This window comes from Sminthopsis crassicaudata, chromosome 5, assembly GCF_048593235.1.
Source record: "Sminthopsis crassicaudata isolate SCR6 chromosome 5, ASM4859323v1, whole genome shotgun sequence".
Classification (NCBI taxonomy): Eukaryota; Metazoa; Chordata; class Mammalia; order Dasyuromorphia; family Dasyuridae; genus Sminthopsis; species Sminthopsis crassicaudata.
In genome coordinates, this window is record NC_133621.1 from 49,427,698 (window position 1) to 49,444,366 (window position 16,669).

Sequence of the window (16,669 nt, forward strand, 5' to 3'; positions counted from 1 at the left end):
CTGAGTCTGTCTTTCTGACTCTCTTTCTTTCTCTTTGTCTCTGTGTCTCATTCTGTATTTGTCTCTCTGTGTTTGTCTCTTTTTCACTCTCTGTCTCACTGTTTCTCTCTCTTTCTCTTTGTGTTTCTGTCTCTGTCTTCCCCTCCTCCTTTTCTCCTTCACTCTCTTCTCCCCTCTTCCCTCTCTCTCCTTCCCATCTCTCCTCTGTTTTCTAAACATATATATATATATATGTAGATATATACACATACTATTATTATGATGATCATTATTGTGAATGGCCTATTGAATGTGAGGCAATGGTGAATTATCCAGGCAGAGAGATCCTACAAACAGGCAGAAGTGCAGAATGACAGATGAGAGGGCAAACACAGATTTAGGAGTCTCCTACATAGAAATGATACATGAAAACATGAAAGTAGATGAAATAATAATATCTATAAAAATAATAATAGCTAATGTTTATATGCCTCTTGAAAGTTTGCAAAGCACATTAGATATATTTACTCATTTGGTTCTCACAGTCATCCTATGAGGGAGGTGCTATGATTATTCCCAGGTGAGAAGTCCTTGCCCAGCATCATCTGGATAATATCTATAGAAGAAATAGGATTCAAATTCGGGTCTTCTTGACTCCAAATCAAGCTTTCTGTGGAATAAAAAGGAAAAGAGGCCAGAAGATTAAACCATGAGGATTAAGTCCACATAAGTATCAAGAGAGGAAAAAAAGAGCTAGAGTAAAAGAAATCCAAAATTAATTGAGTACAATATGAAGGGAGAGAAAGGTTCAAGAAAAAAAGTGAGGAATGGTATTCTATATTATTGGTAGCAAAGACTTTGAAAAAGTGGCAACTTTCAAGATTGCCATTTTAAATAGTATAAGGGAAGGGAACCAGCTTATAGGAAAGAATTGATAGTAAAGAAAGAAAAGTTCCCAGTTGGAGGAGATTGGCAGTAAAAGGAAGGTCAGAATTGGAGTGGGTTAGCGGGACAGATAATAGCAACAAGAAAATAAGCAGCGGACAGGAAGAAAGTGAAGATGTTATATAAAAGTCATTCAATATTTATGTAAGATGAAGTTAGGTATAGGAAAATTTTCAACCAAAATTACAAGAGTTATATTTCACTATGCCAACAAAACAATGCTAGAGCAATAGGTAACAACTGAATTCTCCAACTTAAGAGAATCAGTCTTCCATATGACATTTGTTCAGTTCTGTCATTTCAAGGAAGGAGGAGATAAAGCTTCACTTTATTAGGATAAATTGAGTAAGAATAATAGGATTATCATACTCAGGACATATTATCCAAGAGCATAATTAGCCATGTACAGATCTTTGCTTTACTTCCCTGGTACCCACTGGGTCTTGACTTTATTTGAACCAGAAAAGTGAAAATACACACTTGCAGAAGATGGGCTCTTCCCACCTAATAATAATTTTGACCACCCAATGGTTCACAGATTATAGGGGCTGTACAGTTATACACTGAATTAAGCAAAAGGAACTGGTCTCTTAAAGGTTTCAAGGTGAAAATTATCCTTGAGAATACCTACTATATCCAAGGCATTATATAACAATATATAATGATTCATATTTATATAATTTATGTAACATTTATATAATGATTTGAAGCTTGCAAAGTATTAAATATATATATATATATATATCATATAACCCTTACAAACAACCTTGTAAAATAAGTGCTATTATGATTTCCATTCAACAGATGAGGAAATTGAGGTTATCATTTGTCTAGGGTCAGACAACTAGTAAGCAGTTGAAACAGAATTTAGACTCAAAGGCTAATACTTAGATCACCCTGCTACCTATCTGCCAGACAAAAGCAAAAATGAAAAACAGGATTTGTCCTCAAAGAGTTTACATTCTACTAGTGTCAAGGGACTTGCCTAAAATCATTTGTTGAGTCATTTTTCAGTTGTTTCCGACTCTTCATGACCTCATTTGGGTTTTCTTGGCAAAGATGTTGAAACAGTTTACCATTTCCTTCTCTAGCTCATTTTACAGATGAGGAAACTAGGGGAAATAGGATTAAGTGACTTCCCCAGGATCACACAGCTAATAAGTGTCTGAGAACATATTTGAACTCAGGAAGCTGATTCTTCCTGATTCCAGACTGGGCACTCTATACACTGTACCACTTAACTGTCCTTAGCCAAAGTCATTTAGTAAATTAAATAAATCAATGCTGTATAGGTCAGAAAAATAAGGCTTTGAAGAATTCCTTTAAGCTTGGAACTATCATTATGAATATTCATCTGTCACTCTATTTGTCTCCATCTGCATTATCTCCCACTCCCTCTGGATGAAGGGATTGTTCTAATTATCCTGCAAAAGATGCACTTCAGGAGAACCAATCTTCCCCAATATGTTCAGTGTAAAGAATGGAATATTCTTAAAGACTCATCACCCTTTTCACCATCAGAACATTCAGAAGAATATTCGTGGAACCACACCTTCCATGTTGTTTTGGAACTTGAAGACTGAGTTATATGGTTACAGTCCCAAAGGTCTAGAACAAAGTAATGAGTTCTTTCAGCTTGTGATTACTTATCTCCAAAAATTAACCAAATAATCAGGATATTTATCTTCATCAGTCATAAAGACACAACTCCTGGTAGATCAGATCCAGTGAAATTTTTTACTTTCATAACAATCAACCTTTGGTACCATGATTTTTCTAATTTTATATGCTACCTGGCAGGGACTTTTCTAGAAGCTTGAGATACAAAACCTTAAGCAATGGAGCTTAGAAGTGATTGTTGTTTATATATTCTGTTTAATAGACACATGCTATTTTTTTTTCCTCTGTGGTTCTATTTCTTCACAGACTAAAACTTTGCTTTTATTATCAGAACATCTAGCTTGTTTTGTTTTTCTCAATTTCAGTTTCTAGTTCTTTTATTTCCCTATAAGGTGGCCTTTCATTTGCAGGTTTCAGTGAACAATGGTTTCTACCCTAAAGCTTCTTTTCTCTTTGGGGATATAGTATTGAGTACATATTTCTATGTTCAACTATTACACAGAGCTGACCTTTACTTTCTTAATATCTGTTCAATTCTCAAAACTCCTGCTGCTTTGTGGACTCATTGGTTACATCAATGGTCGATTTCTCAAATACCTTACCTCCAACCTCATTATATTTAAAGTCAACTGTGTCACTGACAAGATTTGGTCATTTGGCAATCTATTAGAACCAAACAGGGAAATACATTTTGCAGAAGCCTGAGGTTATGTCAGTTTTTTGTAACAACAACAACAACAAAAACATATGATATATATATATATATATATATATATATATATATATATATATATATATATATATATATATATATATATATATACATATATATATATATGCTACAATTTGTGGGTAAGAAAAAGAAAAACAGATTAAGAAATAGTGAGGTTCCTCTTCTTGGTTTAATATAATTTTCAATTATTGGTAATTAACTAGGAACTTTAAAATTTTGTTTTGTTTTATTTTATTCTTAATAAACAAATACGACCTTATGTCATGTTTTCCAGTCAGGCAAAGGAAAAGTAGACTTTTCTCTGATTTCTATACTCTGTGCATTATCTTATAATTGCTTTCAAAAATGATTTTGCTCATTCCAAAGCTTGCTTTGTGTGTGAGTGATACAGTCTGAGATCTAAAAAAATATTTTGATAAAAGCTGTCAATATATTCTATTACTTTACATTCATTAATAAGCTCTATGTCTGTGTGTAGATATATATGTATAATTTATGTAAATGTACAAACAAATGTACATTTGCATGTATACATACATACACTAAAAATAGAAATACATTAATTTATTAGTATTTATCATTGAAACTAGTTGTATATGTTATGTACTTACATAGCATATATAGTTTGCAATAGATTTAAACATTTTAAATATATAGTTTATACATATATATGTGTTTATACATATATATGTAGTTTATACATATATATATATAACTAGTTTGAATGTTATATACTTTTTTAAAATCTAGAATAGTCTTCCAAAAATCTATTATTAATATATATATATATATATATACATACATACACTGGAGCAATAAAATATGATTCTTGGAGATTATAATTCCATAGATGAATCTTATCTTATGTCACATTCAGAAGTTGGATGCGAAGAATGTCATTATAAGACATACTCATCTATAAGTAGCACTATAAAAAGGTCTCTGAGCCTGTATTTCTCAGTTCAGCTAAAACATCTCATCTAGTCCAATCTCTTCACTGTACAGTTAAGAAACTGAGGCTAATACCTATGATCCTATGATCCTGTGAAATCCAGAGATTCTAGGATGGAAAGAATATGAGTTTTTGGAGTCAAAGAATCTGGATTCAAATACTTTTTGACAATGACTTCCAGTGTAGACTAGAATAGATAATATGTAAAATTCCCTCCTGCACTAAATTTCCCATCTCAAGATACCTGCACATTTGTTCACTTGGCTTTGAGGACAGTAATAAACTTTTATCTTTTTTGTTCTAACCCACCATACAATTGGCAGTGAAATCCTAATGTCTCTGTTATGTGGACCTGGATTACTGGTAAAGCAATACTTTCGCCTCAGTGACACTGCCCAGCAACTAATTTATGAGTCATCACCCACAGAAAGTCTACTGAATAATAAGCCTGGGAACAGGTGAATGGAAAACTATGAGGTTTATGTAATTTTTTTAAACCCACAGGCAAAAACTAAAAGCTGGTAGTTTTTATAATCAACAATTATTGAACTATCCAACAAACTATTTCCAGAGAATTTTTTCAAAGTCCTATTGGTAAATTTTCTATTCCACTCTAGACCAGGGTTCACAGTTCAGGGCTGGACTGTGGATTTTCCCAGGGAGGAAAATAAACTTTAAAGTTGTTTTATTATCAGAAAATTGAGTCCTTGAGAAAGGAGTCTGAAGATCTTAACATCCCTAATTTATAACCTGAAGAGCTTACAATGATAGACCTCCTCAGATGGTATATATGGATATGTATGACTGGAAGTAGCTAGGACCTAGATGGCACATAGTTTATGGGTTAAAGCCCTGAGTAATACTCCCATAGGTGATTGGCAGGCAATACACAGACTATCTACAATATATCTTCTTTTTCATTTAGTCCACCAAATGAAGAAATCAGCATACTCCCCACTAGCCTAGTGTCTATATCAATCCTCCAAAGAAACCATAAGTTGAATATATAATAGTCATTTGAGCCGTGTTATCATGAATAATATATCACTCTTACTTTCTATCAAAATTTACAAATTTTCAGATAGAAACTTAAGGGAAAATATATTTTTAAAAGAAATACAAATAATCTACATTTGCTTTTCACTAATATAAGCTGGAGAAAGGGGTGAACTTAAAAAAAAAATTCTGCTGAATGAACCTGCCATATCAAGCTGCCTTGCTTTGCCCTAGTTTGGTATAACATGAGTCTCACCATCTTAGTTCACAGACTTAGATATACAGAGCTGGTCTTTTCGTAGTGGCTAGAAACTGGAAGATGAATGGATGTCCATCAATTGGAGAATGGTTGGGTAAATTATGGTATATGAAAGTTATGGAATATTATTGCTCTGTAAGAAATGACCAGCAGGAGGAATACAGAGAGGCTTAGAGAGACTTACATCAACTGATGCTGAGTGAAATGAATAGAACTAGAAGATCTCTGTACACTTCGATGCTGTATGAGGATGTATTCTGATGGAAGTGGATATCTTCAACATAAAGAAGATCCAACTCACTTCCAGTTGATCAATGATAGACAGAAATAACTACACCCAGAGAAGGAACACTGGGAAGTGAATGTAAATTGTTAGCATTACTGTCTATTTACCTAGATTATTTATACCTTCAGAATCTAATACTTAATGTGCAACAAGAAAATGGGATTTATACACATATATTGTATCTAGGTTATATTGTAACACATGTAAAATGTATGGGATTGCCTGTCATCAAGGGGAGGGAGTAGAGGGAGGGAGGGGATAATTTGGAAAAAAAGAATTCAAGGGATAATATTATAAAAAAAATTACTCATGCATATATACTGTCAAAAAAAATTATAAATAAAATTTAAAAAAAAAGATATACAGAGCTGGGCAGGATCTCATTAATCCATCTAGTATAACCTCTTCATTTTCTAGATCAAAGATTCTTAAAATGGTTATGACCTCATATGAGATTGTATAACAATGTGGGGGTTTCAAATTATGATTTATTATCTGTAAATATTTAATTTGTATACCTGTTTGCAGGCATATATATACCAGGATTGCATAAAAATTCCTTGTGTGAAAAGGGATCACAAATAGAGAAATTTAAGGAGCCCTGACTTAAATGAGTAAAGTGAGCAATTTGTTCAAGTTCATATGTGGCAGGGACAGAATTTGAATCTTAGTTGTCTGGTTCTAGATGCAATTCTCTGACTTTATCCACATTGACTCCAGCTAATAATTGCAGCACATTCCCATCCTGCCTTTGCCCAAACCCTCACCCTTATTTTAACACACCCTACTTCTTCCCAAGCCCACTGGGTTTTCTCATCTCTCAGTCCATTCCATTGAGAGACATTTAGAGTACCCAATTGATTCTTTCCAAACTTTTTTACATCCTCAAAATTTACTACTGGTATTCTTTCCACTTCCTTGTTTTAACTTGATTCCCCATCATGATATCACATTCTTGGCAATCCTTTCCAATCATTACAGTCCTCTTATACTTCTTTTTGTTCCCAGGGTCAGGACAAGGGTACTTTGTATTTCACAGTCCTATTTATGGGTCATTCCTCTACTACCAACCCTCTTAAGAAGTAAAATACCCACTTTCTTCTGTACACACCTCTGCTTTCCACCCACACATTATTCCCTTGGCACCAAAAACAGGAGTTAGAAGAAAATCTCTGAAGCTGCAAAGTACTAGGACTAAAGCTTAATTATTATATTGAACAGAAAAAAGAAAAAGATGGAGTCACTTAAGAGCACCATGCCAGTAAGATGACTTAGTTACCACACTGGGCAGGTGGGCCAAATAAATATGTCAGAGAGAGATGGCATAGTCAAGGAACTGAGAAGTAATTCTTACTCTTTCTCTTTCTATCTCTTTTTTTTGCTTTCCTGGATATGAACAAATCAGATCTGGAGACCTTGGAAATGCTGCTAAGAAACTCCTTCCACTTCACTGAAAAGTGGGAAGGGAAAAGTGAAAAGGGAAGGAGTAAGTTAAGGGGAAGGGAATACAGAATTTGTGAGGAAAAGGGGTAAAATAGGGGGAAGAACTCTAAGGTGAAGGAGGAATACTAAAAAAGGAGGGCTATGAAAAGCAACTGGTGCTCACAAGTTTAATACTGGGAAGGGGAGGAAGGGGGAAGGAAAGGAGAAAAGCATAAAAGCAGGGATTAACATGATGGCAAGCAAAATAGAATTAGTCATTTTAACCATAAATGTGAATGGGGTAAACTCCCCCATAAAGAGGAAGCAGTTAGTAGACTGGATTAAAAACCAGAATCCTACAATGTGTTATTTACAGGAAACAAGCCTGAAACAGGGTGGTACATACAGAATAAAGGTAAAAGATTGGAGCAGAGTCTACTATGCTTCAGGTGAAGCCAAAAAAGCAAGGGTAGCCATCCTCATCTCAGATCAAGCAAAAGCAAAAATTCATCTAATTAAAAGAGATAAGGAAGGACACTATTATCCTGCTAAAGGGTAGCATAGATAATGAAGCAGTATCAATATTAAACATATACACAGCAAGTGGTGCAGCATCTAAATTCTTAAAAGAGAAATTAAGAGAGCTGCAAGAAGAAATAGACAGCAAAACTATAATAGTGGGAGATCTCAACCTTGCCCTCTCAGAATTAGATAAATCAAACCACAAAATAAATAAGAAAGAAGTCAAAGACATAAATAAAATACTAGAAACGTTTGATATGATAGATCTTTGGAGAAAACTAAATGAAGACAGAAAAGAGTACATGTTCTTCTCAGCAGCTCATGGAACCTATACAAAAATTGATCATATATTAGGAAATAAAAACCTCAAAATCAAATGAAGTAAGGCAGAAATAGTAAATGCATCCTTTTCAGACCATGATGCAATGAAAATTACATTCAATAAAAAGCCAGGGGAAAATAGACCAAAAAATAATTGGAAACTAAATAATCTCATACTAAAAATGATTGGGTGAAACAGCAAATCATAGACATAATTAATAACTTCACCAAAGAAAATGACAATAATGAGACATGATACCAAAATGTGGGATACAGCCAAAGCAGTAATAAGGGAAAATTTTATATTTCTACAGGCCTACTTGCATAAAATAAAGAAAGAAAAGGTCAATGAATTGGGCTTACAACTAAAATGCTAGAAAAGGAACAAATTTAAAACCCCCAGACAAACACGAAACTTGAAATTCTAAAAATAAAAGTAGAGATTAATAAAATTGAAATAAAAAACTATTGAATTAATTAATAAAACTAAGAGTTGATTCTATGAAAAAACCAACAAAATAGACAAACCCTTAGCAAACCTGATTAAAAAAAGAGGAAAAGCAAATTGTTAAGTCTTAAAAATGAAAAGGGAGAATTTGCCACTAATGAAGAGGAAATTAGAGCAACAATTAGGAGTTACTTTGCCCAACTTTATGCCAATAAATTTGATAACTTAAATGAAATGGAAGAATACCATCAAAAATATAGCTTTCCCAGATTAACAGAGGAAGAAGTAAATAGTCTAAGTAGTCCCATTTCAGAAAAAGAAATAGAACAAGCTATTAACCAACTCCCTAAGAAAAAATCCCTAGGACCAGATGGATTTACATGTGAATTCTACCAATCATTTAAAGAGCAATTAACTCCAATGCTATATAAACTATTTTCAAAAATAGGGATTGGAAAAGTCCTACCAAATTCCTTTTATGACACAGACATGATACCTAAATCAAGTAGGTTGAAAACAAAGAAATTCTTAAATAAAATATTAGCAAAAAGACTACAGAAAATCATCCCTGGGATAATATACTATGACCAAATGGGATTTATACCAGGAATGCAGGGCTGGTTCAATATTAGGAAAACTATTAGCATAATCAACTATCTCAATAACCAAATTAACAGAAACTATATGATCATCTCAATAGATGCAGAAAAAGCATTTGACAAAATCCAACATCCATTCCTACTAAAAACACTTGACAGTATAGGAATAAATGACTATTCCTTAAAATAATCAGTAGCATATATTTAAAACTGTCAGTAAATATCATATGCAAAGGGGATAAATTGGAACCTTTCCCAGTAAGATCAGGAGTGAAACAAGGTTGCCCATATCACCATTACTATTCAATATTGTCCTAGAAACGCTAGCCTTGGCAATAAGAGCCAAGAAAGAGATTCAAGGAATTAGAGTATATAATGGAGAAACCAAATCTATCACTCTTTGTAGATGATATGACGGTATATTTACAGAACCCCAGAGATTCTACTAAAAAGCTATTAGAAATAATTCAGAACTTTAGCCAAGTTGCAGGATACAAAATAAATCTATATAAATCCTCAGCATTTTTATACATTACCAACACGATCCAACAGCAAGAGATACAAAGAGAAATTCCATTCAAAATAACTGTCGATAGTATAAAATATTTGGGAATCTATCTACCAAAGGAAAGTCAGGAATTATATGAGCAAAATTACAAAACGCTTGCCACAAAAATAGTCAGATTTAAATAATTGGAAAAATATTAAGTGCTCTTAGATAGGCCGAGTGAATATAATAAAGATGACAATACTCCCTAAACTAATCTATTTATTTAGTGTTATACTAATCAGACTCCCAAGAAACTATGTTAATAACCTAGAAAAAATAACAACAAAATTCATATGGGAGAATAAAAGGACAAGAATTTCAAGGGAATTAATGAAAAAAAAAATCAAATGAGAGTGGCCTAGCTGTACCTGATCTAAAAGTATATTATAAAGCAGCAGTCACCAAACCATTTGGTATTGGCTAAGAAATAGATTAGTTGATCAGTGGAATACGTTAGGTTCATAGAACAAGATAGTGAATAAAGATAACAATCTAGTGTTTGACAAACCCAAAGATTCCCAAGTTCTGGGATAATAATTCATTATTTGACAAAAACTTCTGGGAAAACTGGAAATTAGTATGGCAGAAACTAGGCATGGACTCACACAACACCACATACTAAGATAAGATCAAAATGGGTCCATGATTTAGGCATAAAGAATGAGATCATAAATAAATCAGAGGAGCATAATATACTTTACCTCTCAGACTTGTGGAGGAAGGTATTTGTGACCAAAGGAGAATTAGAGATCATTATTGATCACAAAATAGAAAATTTTGATTACATCAAATTAAAAAGCTTTTGTACAAACAAAACTAATGCAAACAAGATTAGAAGGGAAGTAACAAACTGGGAAAACATTTTTACAGTTAAAGGTTCTGATAAAGGTCTTATCTCCAAAATATACAGAGAATTGACTTTAATTTATAAGAAATCAAGCCATTCTCCAATTGATAAATGGTCAAAGGATATGAATAGACAATTTTCAGATGATGAAATTGAGACTATTTCTACCCATATGAAAGGATGTTCCAAATCACTATTGATCAGAGAAATGCAAATTAAGACAACTCTGAGATACCACTACACACTTTCAGATTGGCTAAGATTACAGGAACAAATAATGATGAATGTTGGAGGGGATGTGGGAAAACTGGGACACTGATGCATTGTTGGTGGAGTTGTGAAAGAATCCTACCATTCTAGAGAACAATCTGGAATTATGCCCCAAAAGTTATCAAATTATGCATACCCTTTAATCCAGCAGTGCTACTACTGGGCTTATATCCCAAAAAAATACTAAAGAAGGGAAAGGGACCTGTATGTGCCAAAATGTTTGTGGCAGCCCTTTTTGTAGTGGCTAGAAACTGGAAAATGAATGGATGCCCATCAATTGGAGAATGGTTGGGTAAATTGTGGTATATTAATGTTATGGAATATTATTTTTCTGTAAGAAATGACCAGCAGGATGAATACAGAGAGGCTTGGAGAGGTCTACATGAACTGATGCTGAGTGAAATGAGCAGAACCAGGAGATCATTACACACTTCAACAACGATACTGTATGAAGATGTATTCTTATTGGAGTGGATATCTTCAACATAGAGAAGATCTAATTCAGTTCCAATTGATCAATGATGGACAGAATCAGCAATACCCAGAGAAGGAACACTGGGAAATTAGTGTATTGCATTTTTGTTTTTCTTCCCAGGTTATTTTTATCTTCTGAATCCGATTCTTATCTTGCTACAAGAAATTTGGTTTTACACACATATATTGTATCTAGGATATAATGTATGGGATTGCCTGTCATCTAGGGGAGGGGGTAGAGGGAGGGAGGGGAAAAGTGAATAAAAGGGATAATGCTGTAAAAAAAAATTACCCATGCATATGTAATGTCAAAAAATTATAATTATAAAATTAATAACAATAAATAAATAAATTCTATCATGGTAAAAAAATACCTATGCATATGTAATGTCAAAAAATTATAATTATAAAATTAATAAAAATAAATAAATAAATTCTATCATGGTAAAAAAAATTACCCATGCATATGTACTGTCAAAAAAAAAGTTATAATTGTAAAATTAGTTTTATAAAAGAAAAGCTTAATTACAATGGGTTTTTATTGTTTTTGGAACTAAGAGTCTCAATGGAATAGGGACTTAATGTCTAATTTGTAATACATTTTTGAAAATGCATATGTAATAGTGATTTTATATTTCTAATCCTAGACTGAATCTAAGTTGAAGTACAGGGTCAGGGGCTTCTATAATCAAGAATGCAGTTCTATAGCTATAGCAACACATATGAAAATCATTCCTCTGTCTCTGGAAAAAGTAATAAAATCAAACTTGATTTCATCAGAATGATTTCACCCCTACAAATTTATGGTACATGATTTCATCTAGGTCCTTGCTACAATTTCTTGACAATTCTACTTGACCCATATAGACAACAACCCTATCTCATTTCCTATCATAACTACTGCAACTCTTTTCCTCCTTTCCTATCATTCTGCACAGATCCTCCATATCCCACACATTTACAGCAGATACCCTAACCTCTTTCTTCACTAAGAATATTAAGAGCACCCCATATGAGCTCATTTTCCCCCTTTCTCCATGCTGAAGCTTTTCAGCATCATCCTCCATTCTCTTTTCTATCAGTTACAAGAGGTGCACCTTTGACAGAATTCTTTCAGGCCTCTTCTAGGATCTTTCTCCAACAGTCTTCTCTGATGGATTTTCAATACTTCCCTCACCACTAGATTCATTTCATTTTCCCAAAAATATGTTCACTTTCATTGAATTAAAAAAAAAAAAAAAACAACTTTCCTTGACCCTCTTCATCCAATTACTATCACCACTCTTACCTTCTCTTTACTTCTGAACTCCTGGGGGAAAAAAAAAGTTATTGACAAGTGAAGTCATCTCTTCCTCAATCTCCAGTTCTCAACCTCTTGTTATCTTCTTTCCTGTAATCCCTCTCGGGAGTTAGTGATGACCTACTATTCCTCCACTCTAGTGACTTTTTCCAACCATCAACTTCTATGACCTCCCCATATCTTTTGGCCTGCAGACCACTCAATCCTATTAGGTAGGGTTCAGGAGCGCTACGTTTTCTTGGATTTTCCAACCTTTTAAAATGCTATTAAGTTAAAGAAACTAGACTAGCATAAGATTTTTATCAAATCAAATTATCAAGGCAATTAGGTGACATTCAATATTTTATACTTCCAGCCCAGTGCCATCCACCATTGGCTTGGGAAGTAATTCCTAGTGCCATTCACCACTGTCCTAGGAAACCATCCTTAGTGCCATCCACCATTGACCTGAGAAGCAATCCCTAGTTCCATCCATCATTGTCCTTGGAAGCAATCCCTGCGGAGGTACAGCCTGGCAACTGCTCCTGCAGGTACTACAGCCCTACCTACTAAAGACCCAAAAAGGAAAGTCTTGCCACCAAAGAACTCAGTAATGTCAAACAGTTCCACATCAGGAAACTGAGATACTGTTATGATTTTGTTGTGGACGTTACATTAAAGAGCATACCACCTACATTGTGGCTGTATCTAAATATATGGAGTTTCTCTATCTGATTTGTAATTGAAACCTGAAAGCTAAAAAGTACAGTGCCTCTTCCATGAAAATGTGAGCATCTTGAAAGCCTGGGCTGTCTTATTTTTCAGTTGGTATTTAAACTTGATTCCCCATCATGACACCGCATCCTGGGCAAACCTTTCCAAAACATTACAGTGCTTCTCATATTTCTTTTCACTCATTCATTCATTTGTGTAGAGAGTGCTCAAGAAATAATCCCATTTATTTTCCATTGAAACAAAGTTAAACAGAAATGATAGACAGTTTGGTCTGAAGCAATATACAGTATTTAATAACTAAGATACTGTAATACACAAGATCTCTAAAGCTTAAGGCAACAAATTCAAATAAAGGGGGGAAATTTTCCAATTTTCCCTCGAGAAACCCAGCACAGACAATAATTAATAACCCTTTGGTTCTGGAGTGTTTGCCAATCTACCATATCTATTTTGTTGACAGTGAGTCTTTAGACCTGAAGATGGTGATCAAAATGTAAATGAATGGCAAAATAATCCAGACAGGAAACTCTCACTAATTCTTCTTGAATACTTAGATTTATTTCTGCCTAAGGTCTTTAGATTCCAGTCTGCAATGATTTTACTGACCCATCGCATGATCTTTCCTTTCTTAAGAGACTTAACACAATCAGGTTTTAGAGTCTTCATCTCTGCCAAAGATGGCACCAACCAAAGAATTGCTAGCCCAGTTCTCCATATGTTGCGATTCTTTTCCTGGCCTACTTAACAATGGTTAGAATTCAAACAACAGTTTTTATTCAGTTCTATTCGAATTCTTTTTTTAGGGGTGGTGGTAAATATTTTTTTAATTAACAAAAATTATTTTTATCTCCCTTCTCCTTCTTTGAAAAAAACAACACACTATATAACAAAAATATACCTTGGATCCTGTTGCTAGGATGCTGAGATCTGATAAGTAAGTTTTCTCTTAACTTTGCTTAGAACAAGGCCTCTGTACTACTTCCTGTTCATCTCTTCACAATGTCCCTGGATTCCCTCACCCTTCTAGCTCTCTTTCATGTTTGTGTTCTCTCATGTGAACATAAGACAGTCTGGCTTCCTTGTCCCTGACCCAGAGTGCTTAGTACAAAGCCTCCCACACAGTAAATTCTTAATAAATGTTTTTTCTATCCATTTTTATATATTCACAGTAGGTTAAGTGTAGTGAGGGTTGTGAATATGAAAAAGAAAACATAGCCTCTCCCCTTCAGGAATTTACCATCTAATAAAGGAGATAGCCCAGGGGCACAGATGAATATATAGTGAAATATAAAAAAGACCAGAGAAACATTAAGTCAAAATGCTCTAGGAGCACTTAGAGAGATTTTAGATTTAGAGAGAGACTGCTTTGGGCTTTTATGGAGGTGGGACAGAGAAAAGGGGATGGAGAAGGAGAAGATGGGATGGCATTTAGCTGGGTCTTGAAGGAACACCAGGTTTTTAATAGGCAACACAGAAGAGCACATTCTATTCCAGGCTTGGGAGAAAAGAGGTAATGAGATGAGGGGAACAATTAGACATCCAGTTTGCTTGAATTGGAGCAGGTTGAATTGGACAGAAATAATATGAAGTTTAAAGACAGGTGGGAGCCAAATGTCTCAGAACTCTATATGCCATGCTGATGAGTTTGAATTTCATGCTGTAAACCAGCAGCAGCCATTACTGGGCATCCCCATATAATCCAGAGCACAAGGACATAGACATAGTCAGGCTTATTTTTTAGAATATCAGAATGCTTCTCCCCATCCTGAGCTATCAGAATATCAGATATTCTCTTATCAAGATTCCTTCCCCTATCTCTAGGGTGCCTCCTCCTTTCTCCGGGGGCTCACCCTACCCTGTCAGAGTCCCGTTCTGCTCTCTGTACCCGAACTCCACCCTTGCCTCAATCTGCCCCTTGAGTCTGAGCCATGTGTATATAGGTCATTGAGAATTCACATTGTTTGCTGGATTCTTAGAGATGCTAGTCTCATTCATCCCTGGGACCAAACCATGGTTCCATTTGGTCCCAGTAAATCTCTCCCTTTTAAATAAATTATTAAATATTATCTAATCTCTATCTTGCCTCAGTTTCTCCAGCATTACATACTCAGAATACTAAGAAATCCTGTTTACCTCATTGCCCAGGTCCTTACCTCTCACTTGCCTCTCAACTCTTTGTAATCTGGCATGGCTCATTAGTCAACTGATTCTGGAGTCCCTCAAGTTGCCAGTGATCTCTTTATTACCAAATCTGATAGTGTTTTCAAGCCTCATGTTCCTGACATCTTTTGCATTATTTGAAGGCTGAATATTCACCACTTTTAGATAATCTCTTTCTCTTCTGATGTTGTTGGTCCATTACCAAAATCATGCCCTTACCTGTAGGTGTGCCCCAAAGTTCTGCATCTGTAGCATTCACTCTCTTGTGGACCTCATCTGTTCCAAAATGTCTAATCATCATCTCTACCTAAACATCACCCACAGATCCAATTTTCTTTTGGAGGCTCTAATCCTGCGGTTACCCACTGGACATTTTGCATTTGATGAATCTCAAACACATATCCAAAAAAGAACTCATTGTTTTTTCCCTAAAATCTACCAGGGTACCATTATCCTTCCAGTCACCAAGTCTACAACATAGGCATTATCTTCAACTCTTAACATTCCCTCACTGTATGTATCCAATGAATTGATATATCTTTTTGTAATATTTTTCTCTATGTAATATTCTCTGTTGAAGTTTCCTTGGGGTCTCTGGAGGCAGCCTTAGTTTCAGTTCAGTAATCACAAGTGCATCCAGGAGTTAAAGCCCAAACCCTGTATTGTCTCCTTCAAAGTCTTGTCTCCTTCACTTGGGGCTCGGCTAGCTTTTCTGGAGGCCTTCTGGATCTTGGTTTCAGTGGAGAAGTGAAGGAGGAGAGCAAGCCACCACTTCTCTGGTCTTCCCTTGTTCTGATTCTGGCTGAACTTGTCCAAGCTTATATGATCTCTTATCAAATCTTGTAGAACTATATTAAGTACTAAGTACATGTACTGAACTAGAGAACTGTTAAGCACCATGCTAAACTAGATAACTATTGTCTCTATCAATTCTACTGACTTAGCACCTTGTTTCAAGTTCTGGCCCATAACGTCTTTTGATTCCACAACACTTCTTGCATCTCTCCCCTTCTCTCTAGATACACTGTCATCAAGACCTCAAATCTTCTGACTTTTTTGCTTCTATCTTATGTCAAGGATTCTCCAGTTGAAGAAAATGCAGGAAAAAATTGTGTATTCTATTGAATGTTACCAAATTTTAAAACTCATAATGGCCTGAAGAAAAGCAAGTATAGTCATTCCCTCCCCCCACCATCTCTAAATCATTGTCTTCTTTCTCATCCAACCCCTAGGTTCTAGTACCTTTATTCTCTGATGATTGGAATTTCATTC

The 16,669-nt window shown here is 34.8% G+C and overlaps 1 long non-coding RNA gene across 1 annotated transcript in view; it reads right to left on the reverse strand.

Moving 5' to 3' along the window:
- Positions 1-478: 478 nt before the first annotated feature.
- LOC141542343 (uncharacterized) overlaps positions 479-16,669 on the reverse strand; it is a 56,980-nt gene continuing 40,789 nt past the window's right edge. Inside the window, exon 3 of the long non-coding RNA XR_012482133.1 lies at positions 479-649. This is a non-coding gene — a long non-coding RNA (uncharacterized LOC141542343). The remainder of the gene's footprint in view (positions 650-16,669) is intronic.